This window comes from Sinocyclocheilus rhinocerous, unplaced genomic scaffold (genome assembly GCF_001515625.1).
Source record: "Sinocyclocheilus rhinocerous isolate Xijiao unplaced genomic scaffold, SAMN03320098_v1.1 scaffold612, whole genome shotgun sequence".
Lineage (NCBI taxonomy): Eukaryota > Metazoa > Chordata > Actinopteri > Cypriniformes > Cyprinidae > Sinocyclocheilus > Sinocyclocheilus rhinocerous.
The window spans coordinates 589,539-612,978 of NW_015625585.1; the positions used below are offsets into that span (position 1 = coordinate 589,539).

Here is a 23,440-nt window from a genome sequence, read left to right on the forward strand (position 1 = left end):
ATCAGGTGTGACACCTGCTCCTGTAGTTCTGAGTCCGGATCAATATAGCGCGCGCCCGAACTGCATTCCCCAGGAGGCTGCGCGTGTTCTCAGCGCGTGAGAGAGTGGGTGAACGTTGAGGGTCGCGGCAAAAAGGTTTGTCATCTTTTCGTTTTGAACCCAATGTTTCACCCCGCACCTGGCCACGTCGACGAGGGAACCGCTGATACTCGCCCCACAGCCTCGGCACACTTTCAGTCAGATATGAGCGGCAGCGGGCGGCCCAGGACGACCTCGTTCGCTGAGCCTCAGGGGGCGTCCGGAGCCACTGCGGCATCCGCCGGATCCGCCGCTGTCGTGGGGAGCAACGCAGGAAAGCCCGGGGTCTCACAGGCCTCGGCGGACAGTTCATCTGCTTGCGCAAATTTAAAACTTTCTAGTGAGTATATATAAGCGAAGTTATCTCAGAGTTATGAGTGTTGAATAGACATATCGTGTATGTAATTAAACAACACACCCATGTTTTCTTGATGTTGACAGTTATGTCATATTAACGAAACTAGCCTAAGCTAACCTATTAAAATTGTCATAATTTTGAGTTAAATTATAAACTCAGAAATACTGACTGCCTCAAAACCAGTTGAGCTGCGCAGACGCCCTTTTGGGACATTAACAGCAAATCAGTGATGCTAATACCATGGTATTTATATGGTACTTAAAATAATACCATGGTGCTACCAGATTAAACAATTGTCCCATACCCAAAAATAACATGATATTATCATGGTAAGATGTCAAAAAACATGGTAGTACCTTAGTCAGTTGTGTAGTGTGAATGTGGATAATGTTGCCTAAAGTAGGCAGCACTCTAGGATTTGAAACAGTGTCAAAAACTTATAAGTATAACTGACAACAATGTTTCTTCAAGGCTCTGTTATTAAAGTGATTGTTTAAATGCTTTACCAGGCAACTTACTAGGTTGCAGGGCATGTTGAATAGGTGGTAACCACCTGTCCTGACACACCCACTGTCATAATGTCCTGTGTGAAGGACAGGTCAGGCCCATATTTAGTGATATACGTGCCATGTTTCCTTTAGACTCACAAATACACTGTTTTTACTATCTTTGCTAAGTACACTTGTATGAGGCTTTATATTTGTAAGTTTATGTTCAATATGCATATCAGTCTACAGCTTTTATACCACTAGAAATGTTGTGGTCACAGTGATGCTTACAAATAAATTACTTTTTTAGTCAAAATATATGCGTATATTTTCTTAACATTATGTTTTGAACCAATACACTCTGTAAATGCCAAGTAGGGAGGAATATATTTATTTTAGAGAACAGCATCGCTCTCTGAATGAATATAGATGCTGAAAGAACATTGTCACCCTCAAAAATTTCCTGGCGCATATTTGTTCGTTTACACCCAGGGATCTAATCAGATCTAATGTCTCAAATGTGTTGTAGGAGACTGTGGGAAGGTGACCACAGTGGTTGCCACCCCAGGCCAGGGCCCGGATCGCCCGCAGGAGGTGTCCTACACTGATATCAAGGTTATCGGTAATGGCTCCTTTGGCGTGGTGTATCAGGCACGCCTCATTGACAGTCAGGAGTGGGTGGCCATCAAGAAGGTACTTCAGGATAAGCGATTTAAGGTATGACACAGTGTTACACACACACAAACATATAAATACTTGTTCACTCGCTCTGTTCAATTACATATTTTTTTTTAAGAGTAATTCCTGTGTAGTGGATCATAACTGCCTAATTGGGTTACTTTGTACCAAATTAAAGATGTATTTTCCTGCAAAATATTATAGTGTTAGATAGGGGTGCAACGGTTCTCGGTAAAAAATCGAACCGTACCGTTCTCCACACACGGTTCGGCATGCACTAGGACCGCGGTTCAACTTAAATCTGACAATGCATCTGTAATATGGTTTGTTAGAGTTAGGCTAATGCATGTTTCTGTTGATGGATGCAAATTCTGGTATCCAGAAGACGTGAACTCGCGCGCGCAGTGAGAAGATCTGTGTGTGGTCGCTCATCCGAAGCGCGTGAACCCGCGTCTCAGAACGAGCAAATATTAAGCTCTCTGTGAAGTATTGTGTTTGAATGGACAAATTCACACAAAAATGCGATTTTCTAGGAGTTTGTTTAACTCTAGGGGAGTTGGAAAATGAGCCTATTTTCAAAAATAGTGGCGTGTTCCTTTAAACTAAATGAAAATGAAAACAGAAAAATAAAAGCAAATTAAAAATGTTAATAAATACTAGTTACTAAATTGTTGATTAATACTAGTTTATAAATAATACTATCTTAACACTCATTGTGATCCACTAGTTGTAGATGTAAAGATTACAACAATGTATTACTCAAACTATGTCCAATTCTTTGTATGTTACCTGACAGTCAACAGATGCTTTTTGTTCAGAGCGACCGGCTTTATACTAATTGGGAGCAGTCTTGGGTTAAGAGACCTTCTCAGTCTCAGTATTCTGATTTGAATATTTCACCAGTATGTTATACGACCAACACCACCATCTATTTCAGCCTTACACCGCTAACTGTTTCCACCATGACCCACATGTGCTGGCCACTACCAAAGCAAACACTGTGCCCTTGAATGAGGCACTTAAACCCAGGCTGTTGTAGGGGAATTGTACTGTCGTGACTACTTGCTTGTAAATATTGTGACGTCTCTTATCCCTGAGAGATGCTAACAGTCTTTCTTCTCTGTTCATGAAGAATCGAGAACTTCAGATCATGAGAAAATTGGACCACTGCAATATAGTGAGGCTGCGCTATTTCTTCTATTGCAGTGGAGAATTTATTAATATAAAAATGGAAGCTGATTAAGATATTGCCTTTTCTTTAATATAAAGATATTTATGCTTGTCTTCTTGTTTTCTCTTAGGTGTATATGTATCAGCTTTTCCGCAGTTTGGCCTACATCCATTCCCAGGGCGTGTGTCACAGAGACATCAAACCACAGAACCTTCTGGTGACTGCTTTTTGTGTCTGTAAAAAATTGACAATTTGGCAACTCAGAAGCTTGAAAATAGTTATTTGGCTGAGTGGAGAGATGCACATCAGAATGGAATAATCGCTCTGTTTGAAAGTGAAACAGCTGTATTGAGTTTGGGAGCTGTTTTCCCTGCAGTTCTGTCATTCAGACACGTTTTAGTCCATTCATTTTTACTCGCTTTATTTAAAAAAATTCCAAAACATTCAATACAGAAACTTTTGAACTATAGTGGTGAAATACTCTCTTTTGTACTGGGATGGAGGGAGATTTTATGGTGTTGAGCTTTATTAAGTGTTTGTTTTATTGAGGAAGTATAAATCTGGGGAAGTCGTGGCCTAATGGTTAGAGAGTCGGACTCGCGGGTTCGAGTCTCGTACCGGCAGGGATTGTAGGTGGGGGGAGTGAATGTACAGCTCTCTCTCCCACCTTCAATACCACGACTGAGGTGCCCTTGAGCAAGGCACCGAACCCCCAACTGCTGCTGTCCAAGACAAAACGAAACAGCGCTAATGATTGGGGGTGGAGATGGGGTAGCGTGAGAAAAAAACGTAGCATGTGAGCTGATGCGCAGCCCTGCGTGAGAAGCAGTGCATTTGCGACTGAAAACTACTGCGTGCGACTATGAAAAAATATTTAGGAGCACCAGTGCGACTGACCCAATCAGCATATTTGTGTTTGCGCTCAGGGGAGCTTCAAAGGTTTCTAACTTACTTACAACGTGTTTTTGCAGCGTTGAGTAATGTATCACAGACATATCTGTTGATTCCTTGAACACAACGTAAATCAGAATACACTCACTGCTCAAACACCGGAGTTTTGTTCAGTACTGAGTTATGCAAACTCACGAATCCTCTCCTTATAACAAACAAAGTGTAGACCGGGTGTAAATAAGAGATTCATTGTGCAGTGTAGGGAGCTTCGTCGATTATAATGGAACTTTGTGAGACTAAGGTGAGTGACCGCTTTTAATGATTATTAAGGGAGTTTGCAAATGTGATATTGATTTAATACAACAGTTCAATAAACAAGAAATTAATATTAAGTGACTTACATTGTCTGACTACAACACTGTTGCCTGATTTTGCTCTATTTCGTCAACGAAAATAGTTTCAAACAAAGTCACAGCTGAGCTGCTGCGCATCTCCAAGCAAACACAGTGGTGTTTCGTTTATGAATGAACTTGCGTTTTTAAACCAATCTGATTCAATTACCCATTCATAATGACAGTCACTTGCTTCATTCCTGAATGAATCAGTCATTCGAACGAATCAATTGAATTAATGATTCAGTGATAGACTCAGTGATTTACCTCCACCTACTGGTAGTTTTACTTTTAAATTTAAAGTATCTTTTCTGTTATTTACGGTAATTCATTTAATATTTCTATATTCAAAATGTTATATTTAAAACATTAACCTCAACATGAATTTATGAATTTAATTGCACTCATGCCACCTCTGAGCATCATTAAATGTCTGAAAATACACCTACAAGCCACTTTTGTGTTCTTCTGTGCCACCTCTGTGGTACAAATTATTTTTTTTAATACTGATTTTATTTGATTGGTAACTTATTCTTATTCTACTTGATTTTATTCTGTTGTTTTAATTACAAATTTTAAAAAGCTTATAAATATAATTTTTTGAATTTGACATAAAAGATGACATACTTTTAATACAGTTAGAAAAATGCCATTACAAAGGTGTAAAAACTAAATTCCCTGTAAATCACTTTAAGGAGTCAAATATCATCTCGTAATGGGAAGGCTAATATTTGATCAGCAGTTAGAATAATGCTATTACAAAGGTGTAAAAACAAAATTCCCTGTAAATCACTTTAAGTCAAATATCATCTCGTAATGGGAAGGCTAATATTTGATCAGAATTTTTGATTATTGATTAGAAGGTGCTCCTAATTTTTTCTTTTTTTTTAAGAAAAGAAAGCATAGAGCCCTGTTTAACCACTTTTTATTAATTTAAAAATTGAGATTTTAGAAATGGTATTTGAATATTACCAGTACTGACTTCAATGGATTTCATTAAATTCCTTTGAACACGACTGCTCAAAATGGTCTAAATTTATGAAAACTACACATTCAAACCCTCATTACTCTGAAATGTTTAATGTAAATGTTAAGTGTAAGTGAAATGTTAAGAACTGTAAGAGGTCTTTCATGATGCTACGTATGCTGGGGTGTGAATTTGATAGGTGCTTGATATAAAATAAATGGTGCTTTAAAAAGTCCTTGAATGTCTTTGAATCTGGTGTTCATGAAAGAGTGGGAACCCTGATTTAAATAAATTTAATATAGTTTGCTTAATAAACTTTTTTTTTTTTTTTTTACTTTAACCCATCATTCTTTACGGTTGTTTCTGTCTGTCCGTTTAGATACTTGGAACACCCACAAGAGAACAGATCCGTGAAATGAACCCGAACTACACCGAGTTCAAATTCCCACAGATCAAAGCACATCCATGGACAAAGGTAAAATCCCTCACAAATATCTGACTCCCATCTACAGCCAAAGCCATGCGGTATCGGTTAGCAGTGTTTCAAAACTGGCTTATAAATATTCTCAAGTAACCACTTTTGACAATCTGCAAGTTTACTGCTTGTTCTGTCCAAGAGACGGGAAGAAACCATCTGACCGACATGAAAGGTAACAGATTGAATATCTTACAAAGGTTTTATACTTGACAAGTTTACCAAATTCAGCAATTACCTTTTATTTATCTTTTCACTGTCTATATTCAGTAGTTTATAAATCAGTGTAGTCTGAAGTTTAGTACAAGCAATGGGTAAAATGGGTGACTTGTCAAACTTCCAAAAAGGGCAAATCATGGAAGTTTGTTTTGCAGGAGCAACTTAAACCTTGTTTTAAGAACAATAGTCTTTATGATTATTATGACTATATACACAAAACATGGCAAGACGTCATCAGAGAAGAAGAATAGTGACAAAAACTGAAAGTGAATGATAGGGACCATCAAACACTAAGAAGGATTGTGTCCAGACAACACAAATTCCCTGCAGTAAAGTGACAGCATTATGTCATTCCTCCACAGGTGTTTAAACCAAGAACTCCGCCTGAGGCAATCGCCCTGTGCTCTCGGCTGTTAGAGTACACGCCAGTGACACGATTATCTCCGCTCCAGGCTTGCGCTCATGCCTTCTTTGACGAGCTGCGCCAACCTGGCACCCGTCTGCCCAGCGGTCGAGAGCTGCCTCCGCTTTTCAACTTCACCACGACAGGTGAGTCACAGGAGCCTTTCATGCGTATCCTTTGCAACAAACTTCTCACTGATTGCATCCAGATGTCATCTCAACAAAACAGATTTCTGTAGGATTAGTGTCAGTTTTAGCCTGATGTTATTCCGTCTCAGAACAAGGATCTAGATCAGCATTTAATACGCCTTTGCTGTAAATTCAACTGTGAGAATCATTTATTGGAGACATGAGAAATCCCTTCCCACTGCACCCAGACCATTTATTAAAACTACTCTGCAGGAACAGCTTGTTCAGAGCTGAAGCAGTCGCACAGTAAGATAAAACTACCCACATTTATGTTTCACATCCACGCCTGCCATGATGAATGACAGTATACAAAGCAGTCCATAGAGGTTAGCCAATTATTTACATACACTACCATTCATAAGTTTGGGGTCTAAAAGTGACAGTAAAGACATTTGTAATGTTACAAAAAGATTTCCATTTCAAATAAATGCTATTCTTTTGAACTTTTTATTTGTAAAATCCTGAAAAATATCATGGTTTCTACAAAAAATATTAAGCAGCACAACTGTTTTCAATATTCATACTAATAATAAATGTCTCTTGAGCAGCAAATCAGCATATTAGAATGATTTCTGAAGGATCACGTGACACTGAAGACGGAAGTAATGGTGCTGAAAATTCAGCTTTGCATCATGGGAATTAATTACATTTTAAAATATATATTCAAATTAAGTTCAAAAATAAAGTTATAACTGTAATTGTAATATTTCACAATATTACTGTTGGGCGACCCCAAACTTTTAAAGGTGGTGTATTTAAAAGATAAGTCATCTGTCATTAAATACTCACTGACCATCATGTTTGTGTGCATGATGACATACATGATGCTCTTCTGTACAGCACAAGAATAATGATTTCAATTTCAATTTTCAAAAGACTTCAGAGGGAGTCCTTTGGGATACTTTATAATAATTTTGATACTTTTACATCCTTTTTGAAGATTGAAAGCTTAACTCCCCATGGAAATTAATTGCGCGGCCAGTACAAATCTCTTTTTGTGATCTGCAGAAGAAATAAAATAATACAAATTTGGAAAGGCATGAGTGTGCATAAATTATGACAGAATTTTCATTTATGGATGAACCATTCCTTTAATTCTGAGGGTTAGAGAGAGAGGGCAGCAAATGGTCATGTAATACTAAATTACAACTACGTTTGATGCTAGAAACCTTGACTGACATAACTGAACTTCAGGGAAGAAAATGAAATACTACAGAAGCGATTGAGAGGAGACTAGCAGCACTTTGCTCAGTCCCTCCAAAATGTTTTTTTTATTTTATTTTTTTATTGCTTATTGATGCAGTGCTTGCACATTTTATTTATTTTATTTTTACCATTCAACCCAGAGATAGCTTGTGTGAAACGTTTCTGCTCTTAAAATTTCTACTTAGTTCTACTTAGAGGTCTGTCAACAGAGTGTGTTTCTCTTTATTTCAGAGCTGATGATTCAGCCACAGCTCAATTCCACTCTCATTCCACCTCATGCCCGCGCACAGACCGTAGCTTCATCCAATGGTAATGCTGTGATCCTTCACACTGATGCTCTGGGAGTGGATTGGGTTAAGACAACATTAAATCAAAGCCCACCTTATTAACTTAATGTTAATAAAGCCTTCCTGTTTTTTTATAGTGTATAATTATTCAGTGCGTTTATTCTAATGAGGAAAATGCTTCCTTTCATTATCTTTCATAGACAATAACTTTCCCTGCTTCTGAAATAACTTTTCTGATGTAGTAACGCCCTACCTGGGTATTAATTTAACTCCTGTTAAACTACCAATCTTGTAAAGATTTTCCTTTTTTTTGTTTTTTTTTTGGAAAAAAAATCTCTGATGCTCACCAAGGCTGCATTAATGTAACCCAAAATACATTAAAAACTGCAATATATGAATATGTTAATACAATTTAAAATAACAGCTTTCTGTTTTAATGTATTTTAAAATGTAATTTATTCCTGCAATGCAAAGCTGAAGTTTCAGTATCATTACTCCAATCTTCAGTTTCACATGACCTTTCAGAAATCATTCTAATATGCTGATTTGCTGCTCAAAAAAAAACAAAAAAACACTTTTTATTGTTATAAAGTGTGGTGCTTAATATTTTTTGGAACTGTGATAATTGTTTTTTTTTTTTCAGGATTCTCTGATGAATAGAAAGTTCAAATGAACAGCATTTATTTGAGATAGTACTGTTTGTAACATTATAAATGTTTTTACGGTCACTTTTGATCAATTTAATGCATCCTTGCTGAAAACAATTTATAAAAAAAAAAAAAAAAAACGTACTGCCCCCAAACTTTTAAAGACAGTAACATATGCAACATATTTTGTGTTTATGCCTTGTGTTTGCCGATCACACTGACAAATGTCATTTTTCAATGTCTTCTTTTTATTTGGTCCTCTCTCTCTCTTCTCTGCCAGATGGCTCTGAAGGTTCTGTACAGCCCGGATCTACTCTGACCAACAGCACCTGAGGCTGAGAAAAAACAAGCTTACACACCACAGCATCTGAGCCACCTCAGCGCACATCTCTCCCTCTGACAAACACACACTCAGTCTTACACGCTCTTTACCTCATACACGGCTTCTCCTCCCTATAGCTCTAATTTACACATTTACCGACTGATTCAGGTGTCATGCGTTGCAGAATTACCAGTTACTGCGCAGCGGTCTGGGAAACCCGATGTTTGCTGACTGTTGAACAAACTTGCAGTCTACTAAGAAACATACTGGACACACACACACACACTGCCATGCAGCAAACAACAACAAAAAGTTACACTGCTAATATTTGCTTCAGATAATAGTGGTAGTCTATCTCGAGAGTGCTCCGAATGGCTGCCTACGCCCGTAGTAAAGCTCACGCACACCCATAATGCAACACCACGTGTGTTTTGGAGGTCAATTATGATTGGTTCAGTGGCTAGGGGCGGGTCCTCTGTCTCATTTTTATCTTAATTTATTTAAATCAAAGTTATCAGTGGATGTTTTCCCTTGATTTGTTTAGGAGTAACACTCTCATCCCTCTCAATATCCCTATCTGAGGTAAAATACATTTCGCAGGGAACAAGCAGTCACGGTAAATGGTGTAAATGTTGTAAATGTCAAGGAAAAGATGCGAGACTAAATGTGGTGGTTTTATACTGTTATTTTATTGTATTTTAAAAAACGAGAATAATATCTTTTACCTTCCAGTAAATATATTTATTATTTTAAGATGATGAATTGAATGGACTTTTGAGAAAGCATCTGCGGTTGTTTCCCTGTGGAGCAAATGCACAGTGAAGAAAAGCTAGTTGGGAAAAGGTTTAATGCTCTTGTTGACCATAAGGAAAGGAAAGAAAGAGGTATGCAAGATAATAGCCTATTAATGTTGTTGTACTGAACTGAAGTGACTTAATATTCCCAGGCATTTAATTATCATTAACTGTTAATGATGCTCTGGGTCTAGGCTTAATTTATGCTTGTGAGATTACAAAGTCTTTATTTGTTCAGAGTCATTTTTAGATGACGTCAGGTCTGAAGACTGAACCATGTGTCATAATTCAGTGTTTCGGTACGCTTTCTTTCAGTTTTAGCATTTCAGTCCATGCCATTTTTACAGTAAATTAAGCTACTTCTAAGGATTTGTGGTAGAACAGTTCTAGAATGTGTTTGTGAGTTGAAAATTGTAACGTCAAATGTTCTGTCAACTGTCCAAAATGACTGATGTCTTTAGTTTTTCTTGAGAACATATCTATTAGCCTCTCAATAAACCCTCTACTGAGGCCCTCGAGGGCCCTTCTTCCAACCTTCTGTGATGCTCATGCTATTCTCCTGTTCTTTTTCATTAGTCTTTTCATGTTGTTCAGTGGGTGTGGTTTCACCAGGTTTCTCACCCACCTGTATGTAAATATTCTTCCATTTTTAAGCCCTGTGTAAGATGTATATATGGACACTGTACCACTTTTGTGTTTTCGTTGATGTCTTTCTCTCCCTTCATCTCTCTTGGGCTGTCTGAAGAGCTCGGCGTCCGTTTTGTTTGTCATTTACAGTATTTAATGTTTTGCACTGTAATGTTGGGGCTGAAAGTTTCACTTTTTGTGTGAAATAGCAACCCTTGTTTAGCGTACTGTATGTCAGTTCATAAGCTCAGCACTTGATTTGTGAAGAAAAGGTTTACATTTTTGAATAAAACTTGAGGTGCATGTCCAACAGGGTCATGCTTTGTTCTCTACCTGGCCGTTTGAGCACATTTTTGCAGAGATGCACTGGAAGCCATGCTCAAATGCTCTGTTTTTCATGAAAAGGACGGTCTCTGACGTAAATGGGCTGCTTTGTGGCAGTTTTGCCAATCTGGCTTGAAGCCTCAAAGACAGTGGAATGTGTTTACTCTTTAATATGACATCCGTCAATCAAGCCCACAGCATCATGTATGTGTACTGTTAGAAAAATGTGATATCCCCTTTAAGGCTTGTTAAATGAATTGAGAGCAGCCTGCGAAGTCTCTTCCTATAATCCTGGCCTCCCCCTCGTCTCTGCCTTAAGCCTGCCGTACAAACGTTAGTCTGTTATTACCTTTTTTTTGTTAATTGTTGGAACTTTCTGCCTCAACGTTCTGGCCCAGGGGAATCGTGTCCTGAGACAAAGAGAGAGACGAATGGAGAGAGCTTGTCAGAATAAATGGAACTCAGTTAATAAAGTGACGAAACTGACTTTTCAGAGGCAGTGCTGTGTGTGTGCTGGAAGTGATTTTTTTTTACATGCGTTATCTGTTTAACACGACTTCTTCAATTTACCGTATATTTGAATACATTTATGGTGGGGTGCAAAATCTGTTTGCTTTAAAAGTTTATTTAGAAAATGTTTGGATATTTTAGTCCGACTTTTCACTCAAATTTATAATTACAGATTTTAATATTATTTATGTAATTTACATAATTGCAAAATATATTTCGTAATGGAAACTAATTGCAAAAATGCAAAAGTGGTCTTGAACTTATAATTTGCAGAATTTTAAATAATATATTTACTAATGGGAACAAATTGTTTTAAAATACATAAATGCAAAACGGAGACATTTGTAATTGTGTTCTTAATCTTTTGAACCATGCTGAATGTATACACTTGCTGTTTGTTAAATATGTATTTAGTACAATATTTTCAATTCGTTTTTCATTTTAAAAGGGTTGTTTGTCATTTAGCAGATGCGTTCTTGCCCAAAGCAACCTGTAAAACCGAACAGGCAGTCTGGAAGTGACCTGGTGTGAAGGAATATCCTCAAGGGAATTAAAAAACGGTGAGTACAGTATTATCACAGTATTATTTTATGTCAGATTTTCTATGTGTGGGTTGTTCCAACTTGTATATTGTTGCAGTGGGTGAGGCCATTACATGCTAGACAGGACCTCGTTTCTAAAGCTTGCTTTCTTCTGAGGAACACAAATGAGAATTTTGAAGAGTCTCTCCCAGATAATACTAGCAAACCAGGACTTTTAAACTTTCTGTGAGGAACAGAAATTATAAACTCCTATAATCTCATTATAATTTCCACATTTCTTCAATGTTATTTTCCATGCGTGTATGTTCAGACGATCAAGAAGCAGCTAATCATTTAAAATAGTGTTTCCAATACAAAGAGTTTAAAAATAGTCATTTTGTTTCACCTTCCAGCCTAAAACATTTTCAAACCACATTGTTGAGCAATAAAAACAAGCGTTCACCAGAGGGCATCGTCGCACAAATATAGGAAATGGCCGACAATAAACCTGCTTTCATTCAATTCTGTTTATGGAAATGATTTTTGAGGAACTTTGCCAGTCTGATGCGCCGTCGAGCCCATCAAATCTTGGCCTCACGGCACGCATTAGCATGCAACGCTGATTGTGTTAATAATTTCAGCCACCTCTGGCCTTTCCAGATTATCACTGTCTGATGTGCGCGAGCCTTAAGAGATGGTTGCCAGGAAACAACCTGCACATTAATTGGCAACATTTACGATAATTCAGTGTAATCTGTTCAGAAAGATCGACTCGCCGGTGCTTGTCTAGGCGGTGTCAGTTTAAATGAATGGAAAGCCAGGGAAAGTTTCAGCTTGCCGGGGAAAACGGCCCATTTTCATATTTGTATCAGTGTTTCTGTCCGTGTCCATGGGTCAGCGCTCAGCTATCGGGTCATTACTGACAGCACTGAATCTGATGCACTTTGAGATGACCCATCAAGCATCTGATACTCTCTTCCACTGTTTAATGCTGTGAACTGTGAGTAAGCATGTTGACATCAGGGAATTGTACTATGCATTCAGTGTGTATTCTCTGCTGTTTGTTTGTTTTTGTTTTTCAAAATTATTTTAAATGCATACTCAGAGTTTGGTAGTATGTCCATCTCTTAAAATCCCCCACTGGGGTAAAAAAAACAACCTCCAAACAGTTTAAGTTGGGGCAAGATGACCCTCCTACAATTTTTTTTTTTGTCCCTTTGAACATCTCAACACCTTTGATGAACGGCTTTGCTATTTTTTAAGTTTTATTTCATCTGAATATCTTGTGAGATAGTCAAAACAGTTTTGAGGTTAATTGATCAAATTTTGTGCCACTGGAAAAATAGTGATGTATGACTTTTGTGTCTATTTTTAGATGTATGAAAAGGATAGATAGATAGATAGATAGATAGATAGATAGATAAAGAATTGGACTCATGGGGTAAGATAGGCCTCCCAGTATTGGTACATAAGGCCCCAAGTGACATGTTGTTACTTGTGTTATTTTTTAAATTTAATACTTATTATAATTAAGTGGGTTATTATTTCTATGAATTAGATGTGCATTTCAGACATCTTTGCTTTTCATTGAAAACTATAGGTTAATTGAGTGAATTTAATTTGCATTCATAGTGTTGCTATTATGCATATTATTATACATTATTGTCTGTAATTAAAATATGGGCAATTAAATAGGCAAATATGCAAGTTTGAATATAAGTCATACCTTTCAGATGAGTCTCTTTTGGGATTCTGCTTTGTCATTGTTTATTTCGTCAGACCAGGCCACTTTCTTCCAGTCTCAATGATCTTGGGCCCATTTCATGCGTTGTTGGCGAATGACGTGCAGTTAGCATGGGGACCCAGCTGGCTGGTTGGCTATGCAGGCCCATACGCAGAAGGCTGTGATGAACTGTGTGTGTATACCGGTTTCACGATAAATCACGATAAAATGCCCTGACGGTTAGTATTATCGTTTAAAATTGAATTATCATCAAAACCGTATTTGATTATTGCGATTTTGAAAACTCGCGTGAAATCCTGTCCAGCCAGCATCAATCTGACGGTCACTATAACCGTGATATGAAATTTTCATACCGTTACATCCCTAATACATATAAATATGAATTATATCAAAAATTCATTTATACATTCTGTAAACAAATTCATATGCAATGACTCCAGACTGGTGCATTTTTAAGACCATTTGTTCTAACTTAATTTTAGAAGTTTCAAATGACACAAATGGGAGCCCATGAAATTATTGCACATATTTTGAGACAAAAGACTTTTGACTTTTATGCTTTTGCTTTTGTTCAGGGTAATTTAATCATTAGTAGTGTTTTTTTTTTTTTAGTAACCGTCAAATAAATTGAACAGTACACTCTAAAAAATGCTGGGTTAAATGCTGTTTTGACCCAGCGGTTAAATTAAATGTTTAACCCAACCTTCTGGGTAGTAACCCAACCGCTGGGTCAAAACAACCCAATTGCTGGGTTTGTCCCTATTTTACCCAGCACTGGGTTGTATTTAACCCAGCATTTTTTTAGAGTGTAATATTTGACAATATGTAGTGCAAATAATTGGATTGAATTTCTTATATAGGATTTGAAAAGTGGGCTCATGTTGACTGTTTCAACCCAAGACCTCTCTCGCTTTTTACATCAACATGATTTTTGACCTAAAACCATTAATTTTTTTATATAAACAATGTTTGTGGCAAAAAATTCTTGTACTCTGAGTTCATAATATCATATTTTGCTTTAAGGGGAGCCTTTAACCGTGTTGCATCTTACATACAGTGTATTTAAATGAGACTATTTATAAAGCTTAGAAACATGTTCCCGTTTGGCACTGAATCTCAGTTCAAGGCTAATGCATGACTTTTCCTCCCACTTAAAATATTCTGAGCTGTGTGAAAGAAAAATAGTCCGGTGTCTAGGAAAAATATCTTTGATGGAATTAAATGTTCGTAAAAAGGTGTTGAATGCCTCATCCCTTCGGCATGGATGAAGAAATTCTGAAGAAAGTTTGAATTTGTGCAATGGCAGTTTAGCAGTAAATTTAGACTTAGTTAAGCCTGCTCAACGTGGAGTCGTTTGCTGAAAGTGGAGGTGGAAAGTGTTTTGTGAAAGCATTCGTTCATAATGTAGTGGATCCTTTGTCTTTGTTATTCCGAGAAGTACGAAAATGCCTTTTGCGAGCCGTGTGGGAGTGAGTCATTAATTAACTTTCAGCAGTCTAATGAAAGACCTCTAAGGAAAGAAACACACTAATGAGATTAACAACGGTGTAAATAAATTAACTTCAGTACAGGCCTATCAGTCACCATTGCTGCTGACACCAATTGCTGTTGTTTAGCAAAATCACGTCACGTCAGTCCGGCCTGTTATCAATGGCCATTTCTGTATCAGAAAATATGAGCATAAACACTCACTTGTGAGGTTTATGAATGCACACCTATGTTCAATGAGTAGATCATTGAATGAATAGATGTTAAAATGTAGTGTTTGTTTTATCATTATGGCTCTTTATTTTTTTTTATAAGATTTTATGGTTATAAAGCTATCAATATATGGACAAAGGAAAAGTGAGACTACACAAACAGTGGGTTTGTGTGGATAGTTGAAATGTAGGAAAGGCTATAAAGCAGAGCACTGGATTGAAATTACATCTTTAAGTTTAAATGACCTATATTACCTAATTTGATGACAAATGTTCAAAAATATAAATAAAAACCTTCTATCACACAGTTTTGTCCCCCCCCAACACTAACACTTTAAATATTTAAATATTTCCAGTAACTAATATTAGTTAACTACATTATTTAACATGAACTAACAAATATACACTCTAAAAAATGCTGGGTTGTTTCAACCCAACTTTGGGTTAAATATGGACTAACCTAACTTTTGGGTTAAAAATTTAATGTAAAAATTTAACCCAATGGTTGGGTTAGTCCATATTTGACCCAAAGTTGGGTTGAAACAACCCAGCATTTTTTAGAGTGTATAGTATACTTCTAAAGCATGTATTAATGTTAATTTCAACATTTACTAATGCATTATTAAAATCAAAAGTTGTATCTTTTAATATTATTTAATAGACTTGAGTTAACATGAACTAACAACAGTTGTATTTTTATTAACTTGCATTAACAAAGATGAATAATTTTCTGTCGCTGTTTGTATAAAACACCCACAGAAAACCTCTGGGTCATGTTTGCGTTGTCTTCTGTCACTAACCTTGAAATCAGGAATGGGCACAAAATAATGTGTTCAGAATCATTCATACACGTGAAAATCGATTGAAAATTGAACAAATAGTTGTAATCTGGCTCAGAGGAATATAGGAATCATGTCTGTGTGGCAAGACATCTTAATACAAGACAAATGCTACAAAATCCACATATTTTGTGAGAAAGTGTGGCGTGTTTGAGCAAAACAGGCACTATTTTTGGAATCAGCACACCAAAATTAGTAAGAAACAAGTATTGGATTGCATTTGGCAAATATGATGCAGGGCGGTTTGATATACAGGATTAAAAGTAGTCTGTCCCAAATTGTAGTACATTAAAAATGTCAAAGGTGCCAGGATAGTATAGCATTTTCAAATGATTCTGTACATCCTTTTTTAGGCTACAACTGGCTTGCGTTGTTCAAACGTACAAAATCAGCGCACTTTTCACGCTTTGTAGAAGTATGCGAATTGCTCTTAATCTAACATTAGCCTTCCTTTGTGTTTGAGAAGACTGCTGTTTAAACCACAACACTAGTCATTCCTTAAAATTTATTTTAGCTTTTGAATGTGTTATCCATCATCACCGTGGCCTTATTAGTGTAGATAGTGTGGGTTCTTGGCGCTTTTTCTAATAAAAATGCCATGTGTGCTTGTATGTTTGTTTGGTTTTTTTTAAACCCTGCACATTTTCATTCAGAGTGCCGTTCTGATCGTGACCCCAGACCGCACCTCGACAATCTGTTCTTGATTAATTGTTTTACTGTTGTGGCACTCGCCCATCAGTATTTTATTTTGAAACCACTGAACTCCAGACAGAGAACTGGAAATGCATTTGTCGTTATAGGATGCATCAAAGAATATCTTTCAAACATTTATTTGAACCATAATAACATGAATATATCCTGATGATAGTGTTCATATTTGACCCAAAGTTGGGTTGAAACAACCCAGCATTTTTTAGAGTGTATAGTATACTTCTAAAGCATGTATTAATGTTAATTTCAACATTTACTAATGCATTATTAAAATCAAAAGTTGTATCTTTTAATATTATTTAATAGACTTGAGTTAACATGAACTAACAACAGTTGTATTTTTATTAACTTGCATTAACAAAGATGAATAATTTTCTGTCGCTGTTTGTATAAAACACCCACAGAAAACCTCTGGGTCATGTTTGCGTTGTCTTCTGTCACTAACCTTGAAATCAGGAATGGGCACAAAATAATGTGTTCAGAATCATTCATACACGTGAAAATCGATTGAAAATTGAACAAATAGTTGTAATCTGGCTCAGAGGAATATAGGAATCATGTCTGTGTGGCAAGACATCTTAATACAAGACAAATGCTACAAAATCCACATATTTTGTGAGAAAGTGTGGCGTGTTTGAGCAAAACAGGCACTATTTTTGGAATCAGCACACCAAAATTAGTAAGAAACAAGTATTGGATTGCATTTGGCAAATATGATGCAGGGCGGTTTGATATACAGGATTAAAAGTAGTCTGTCCCAAATTGTAGTACATTAAAAATGTCAAAGGTGCCAGGATAGTATAGCATTTTCAAATGATTCTGTACATCCTTTTTTAGGCTACAACTGGCTTGCGTTGTTCAAACGTACAAAATCAGCGCACTTTTCACGCTTTGTAGAAGTATGCGAATTGCTCTTAATCTAACATTAGCCTTCCTTTGTGTTTGAGAAGACTGCTGTTTAAACCACAACACTAGTCATTCCTTAAAATTTATTTTAGCTTTTGAATGTGTTATCCATCATCACCGTGGCCTTATTAGTGTAGATAGTGTGGGTTCTTGGCGCTTTTTCTAATAAAAATGCCATGTGTGCTTGTATGTTTGTTTGGTTTTTTTTAAACCCTGCACATTTTCATTCAGAGTGCCGTTCTGATCGTGACCCCAGACCGCACCTCGACAATCTGTTCTTGATTAATTGTTTTACTGTTGTGGCACTCGCCCATCAGTATTTTATTTTGAAACCACTGAACTCCAGACAGAGAACTGGAAATGCATTTGTCGTTATAGGATGCATCAAAGAATATCTTTCAAACATTTATTTGAACCATAATAACATGAATATATCCTGATGATAGTGTTGTTGTTTATAACAGTACATATACATTTTAAAGCAAAGTACAGAATTTTAAATCAAAGCAAATCATAAGATATAAGACATTGCAGAGAAAAATTTCAGTCAAGGTTAGTTTGATTAGTTTTTGAGTGAACATACATATATATATATATATATATATATATATGTGACCCTGGACCACAAAACAAGTCATAAGGGATATTGAGGAAAATCGCCTTTAAAGTTGTCCAAATGAAGTTCTTAGCAATGCATATTACTAATCAAAAATTAAGTTTTGAAATTTACATAATATCTTCATGGAACATGATCTTTACTTAATGTCCTAATGATTTTTGTCATAAAAGAAAAATCAATCATTTTGACCCATATGATGTATTTTTGGATATAGCTACAAATATACCCCAACGACTCCAGGGTCTCACACACATATACACATATATATATATATGTTCTAAGTTAAATGATGCTTTCTGTGATGTATGTTTATTTTATGAGTGTTTTAATTGTGTGACTGTTATTAATAGGTGCCTGCGAAAACAGACTGTCTGCAGGATTTCAACCACTAAAAACACACCTGAAGTAAGTAAAGATGCACCAGAAAAGACAAAAAGGACTAAATGATTATGATAATTTGTTATACGTGCTGAATCATCTAATACAGTGGTTCTCAACATTTTGGACTCTTTAAGTTTCCCATTGTCTAATGTTCTAAGTTAAATGATGCTTTCTGTGATATATGTTTATTTTATGAGTGTTTTAATTGTGTGACTGTTATTAATAGGTGCCTGCGAAAACAGACTGTCTGCAGGATTTCAACCACTAAAAACACACCTGAAGTAAGTAAAGATGCACCAGAAAAGACAAAAAGGACTAAATGATTATGATAATTTGTTATACGTGCTGAATCATCTAATACAGTGGTTCTCAACATTTTGGACTCTTTAAGTTTCCCATTGTCTAAAACAATATTCAAAGGCCCCATGATTTTTCAAGTTTGTTGTTGTTATTTTTATAAATATAATTATATTTTAATAAATATTTTTACTCACAATTCCTACAAATATTTCAGATCTTCTCTCAACTAAAATAGTAAATTCATGAAATTAATATAAATTATTTAAAAAGGAGTTTTATTAATCTAATTGACTTTTCCAGGTCTAGAAATCACACCTTTAAAAATGTTGTGGGGGTGAATTAACATGAGATCTTGATTATGTTCATAGTTTTAGCTTATTTTAATGCTTGTTTTATTTCTTATTTTGAAATCATTTTAAGTCATTTTGACACCTTCTGTTTGAGAACCACTGGTCTAATACACACAACGCTTCAAATATTAGATGTAAGCCTTCAGTGATAATGAGTGTAGATGGTTGTCTTGTGTGGTTTAAATCTGATGAATCTGATGACCAAGCAGCAACAAACCTTTGGGGTTTATTAAGCATTACGACTTACAAAAATGTACCATGTGTACCATGGTTTCTGCCAAAAAACCTTAGTAACTGCATTTATTTTTAGTGCTAAAACACCATAGCTACATTTTTACTTAAAAGTAAAGGTGTTGTGAATGCTTATGCTTCTACTAAGATGTTCTGGTTGGTTTCTAGGTGGTTGTTTACTGTCCAAAGTCAGACGCTCCGTCCCTAAAGGCTCTGTAGATATGGCTTGGGTCCCTCCTTCAGTAAAGTCAAGTCAAGTCACTTTTATTGTCACATCACCACAGCACATGTGCCTTGGTGAGTATAAATATAAGGCCAGAAACATGCTCTTTTATTACTCTAATAAGTTGCTTAAACATTACTGTAAAAAAGGGCCAGTTATGCAAATACCTAGTAGTGAGACACTGAGAATGCATTGTGCGCTTATGTAATAAACTGCATTTGGACACATTTTGCCTGCAAACATTAAGTGTACTTGAGTTTGATTTGGACTAAAGGCTGTTTTATTGTCACTACACTCTTAAAATAAAGCTTCTTTATTGGCTGTCTATTGCCCTGTTTAAATTTGGTAATAAGATGTGTCTTTGTCAGTCCAGTCACAAGTGGACGACATTAAATACAGGTGTAAACAGTAATGTAAAACATTTTGAGCTTGTCCAGAGGTAGTAGACAATTGCTTTCATGTAGTTGAATGCGTTCGAATAGCCACAAAAGGCCACCTACTTATCTCAACTTTAAAAACTTTGGTTCAGTTGATACTTTACATTTGTAAGTATAATCATCACTACATTAAATAAACTACATTAAACCAACTTAAAGTCAAGTTGAATTGCATGTAACTTATAAAAAAGCTGAAATTGCTCAACTTATTTTGACGAGTTAAAGTAATCTAAAAGCATAAGTTGCCACGACACACAGATCATATAATTTGTTTTATATTGCTCTGATCTGACACACATGCGTTGTGGGATGTGTTTTGAGAAAGCGCACCAAAAAAATCAATTCCAACCTCGCTTTGTTGTGCTGAAATACATATTAAGAATTAAATCATTGTTACCATTTGTATCCTTTCCATTCGCTTCCTTTCCCAGACGCTCGTAAGTTTTGCAATGGCATTCATTCAATCGTATTTACCGCACTCGGCTCTCTCATGAAAGTGATGTAGAGTGTGACAAAATACTACGGTAGGGTCTAGACGAAATCCAACACAATGGTCACACGAGACTCATTATAACGCATATACCCCAACGACTCCAGGGTCTCACACACATATACACATATATATATATATGTTCTAAGTTAAATGATGCTTTCTGTGATATATGTTTATTTTATGAGTGTTTTAATTGTGTGACTGTTATTAATAGGTGCCTGCGAAAACAGACTGTCTGCAGGATTTCAACCACTAAAAACACACCTGAAGTAAGTAAAGATGCACCAGAAAAGACAAAAAGGACTAAATGATTATGATAATTTGTTATACGTGCTGAATCATCTAATACAGTGGTTCTCAACATTTTGGACTCTTTAAGTTTCCCATTGTCTAAAACAATATTCAAAGGCCCCATGATTTTTCAAGTTTGTTGTTGTTATTTTTATAAATATAATTATATTTTAATAAATATTTTTACTCACAATTCCTACAAATATTTCAGATCTTCTCTCAACTAAAATAGTAAATTCATGAAATTAATTTAAATAATTAAAAAAGGAATTTTATTAATCTAATTGACTTTTCCAGGTCTAGAAATCACACCTTTAAAAATGTTGTGGGGGTGAATTAACATGAGATCTTGATTATGTTCATAGTTTTAGCTTATTTTAATGCTTGTTTTATTTCTTATTTTGAAATCATTTTAAGTCATTTTGACACCTTCTGTTTGAGAACCACTGGTCTAATACACACAACGCTTCAAATATTAGATGTAAGCCTTCAGTGATAATGAGTGTAGATGGTTGTCTTGTGTGGTTTAAATCTGATGATTTTATTTACCAAGCAGCAACAAACCTTTGGGGTTTATTAAGCATTACGACTTACAAAAATGTACCATGGTAACCACATTTTCTGCCAAAAAACCTTAGTAACTGCATTTATTTTTAGTGCTAAAACACCATAGCTACATTTTTACTTAAAAGTAAAGGTGTTGTGAATGCTTATGCTTCTACTAAGATGTTCTGGTTGGTTTCTAGGTGGTTGTTTACTGTCCAAAGTCAGACGCTCCGTCCCTAAAGGCTCTGTAGATATGGCTTGGGTCCCTCCTTCAGTAAAGTCAAGTCAAGTCACTTTTATTGTCACATCACCACAGCACATGTGCCTTGGTGAGTATAAATATAAGGCCAGAAACATGCTCTTTTATTACTCTAATAAGTTGCTTAAACATTACTGTAAAAAAGGGCCAGTTATGCAAATACCTAGTAGTGAGACACTGAGAATGCATTGTGCGCTTATGTAATAAACTGCATTTGGACACATTTTGCCTGCAAACATTAAGTGTACTTGAGTTTGATTTGGACTAAAGGCTGTTTTATTGTCACTACACTCTTAAAATAAAGCTTCTTTATTGGCTGTCTATTGCCCTGTTTAAATTTGGTAATAAGATGTGTCTTTGTCAGTCCAGTCACAAGTGGACGACATTAAATACAGGTGTAAACAGTAATGTAAAACATTTTGAGCTTGTCCAGAGGTAGTAGACAATTGCTTTCATGTAGTTGAATGCGTTCGAATAGCCACAAAAGGCCACCTACTTATCTCAACTTTAAAAACTTTGGTTCAGTTGATACTTTACATTTGTAAGTATAATCATCACTACATTAAATAAACTACATTAAACCAACTTAAAGTCAAGTTGAATTGCATGTAACTTATAAAAAAGCTGAAATTGCTCAACTTATTTTGACGAGTTAAAGTAATCTAAAAGCATAAGTTGCCACGACACACAGATCATATAATTTGTTTTATATTGCTCTGATCTGACACACATGCGTTGTGGGATGTGTTTTGAGAAAGCGCACCAAAAAAATCAATTCCAACCTCGCTTTGTTGTGCTGAAATACATATTAAGAATTAAATCATTGTTACCATTTGTATCCTTTCCATTCGCTTCCTTTCCCAGACGCTCGTAAGTTTTGCAATGGCATTCATTCAATCGTATTTACCGCACTCGGCTCTCTCATGAAAGTGATGTAGAGTGTGACAAAATACTACGGTAGGGTCTAGACGAAATCCAACACAATGGTCACACGAGACTCATTATAACGCATACAAGACCTCACTTGACTACTTGTGATCAGATCACTGAAAATGCATCTTAATACCGGGTGTAAACAGGGCCTACAGTACCAGAATCTTTAAAGGGATATCTCGCCCAAAAATACAAATTCTGTCATCATTTACTCACCCTGAAGTTGTTTCTTTCTTCTATTGAGCACAAAAGAAGATATTTTGAAGAATGCTGGTAATCAAACAGTTGACGGTAGCCATTGACTTCCATAGCATGGGGGAAAAAAATACTATGGAAGTCAATGGCTACCGTCAACCGTTTGGAACAACTTGAAGGTGAGGAAATGATTTCAGAATTTAAATTTTTGAGGTGATCTATCCCTTTAACATCCATGGAACCTTTCCATTGCACAAATGGATATTTATAGTGGAAAAAGGTACTTTAATTTATTAAAATGCTCTGTACACTAAGAAAATGTTTGTTTTATAAACTATTCACTGAAAGGTTCTTTGGGGAAGCAGAAATGGTTCTTCTAATAAGCAAACCCTTTTTGGAACCTTTATTTTTAATAGTGTAGGTGAAAATTCAAATCCATAACTTAAGCATGAGCAATAGTAGTAGGGTACAACGGGGCTAAACGCACCCCGGGGTAAAAGGCACCTTTGATTTTATTTTCATCTAAACCACTAGATGGCACAAAAACGTGACGTAGCACTTAACAAAACTTTTCAAGATGCACGTGTATATTTGTCTGATCCTTGACACGATCACGGGCTTACTGTACTGTGATTCTGTGCTTACTTGATCTAATATTTAATGTTTTTTAAAATGTTGTAGATTTAAGTAGCAAATGAGAATCGCTAAAATTAATGCATATATTTTGAGACAAAGG

General features: G+C 36.0%; 1 pseudogene; it reads left to right on the forward strand.

Annotated features, from left to right (window-relative positions):
• The first annotated feature begins 12 nt into the window (after window positions 1-12).
• On the forward strand, window positions 13-10,498 carry LOC107754056 (glycogen synthase kinase-3 alpha-like; annotated as a pseudogene).
• The last annotated feature ends 12,942 nt before the right edge of the window (window positions 10,499-23,440 follow it).